Source organism: Myotis brandtii, unplaced genomic scaffold, assembly GCF_000412655.1.
Source record: "Myotis brandtii unplaced genomic scaffold, ASM41265v1 scaffold601, whole genome shotgun sequence".
NCBI lineage: Eukaryota > Metazoa > Chordata > Mammalia > Chiroptera > Vespertilionidae > Myotis > Myotis brandtii.
In genome coordinates this window covers 997,407-997,802 of record NW_005370276.1, presented here as the reverse complement: position 1 = coordinate 997,802, position 396 = coordinate 997,407, and positions in this window count along the sequence as shown.

Genomic DNA, 396 nt, shown 5'->3' with positions numbered 1-396 from the left:
TGGGTGATGGTGGGCATCACCTCGCACATCATGGCGGCGGTGCTGGCCTGCAGGGGCAGCGAAGGGGCAGGGAACAGCGACCGGCCTCGTCAAGGCGCAGGCAGGGAAACAGACATGGCCACTCGGCGAATGCATGGAGGAAACTGAGGCAGAGCCACCCAGGACAAACTGAGATCTGTTCATTCTGATCGTGGCATAGGATGGACTGAAACCCATTGCTCTCGGGGAAACCAGGACTTGGCTACCTGGGTGAGAGCGTTTGGGGAAACTGAGGTCAGTCTCCATCAGGCACCGACAGCAAATCTAGGCCCAGCCTGGTCCACCACACGGAAGCCGGGTGCCCCAGGCACTGCCTGAGTGCATGTGGAAAAGTCAGCCTCTACCTGTTTTTTCCCA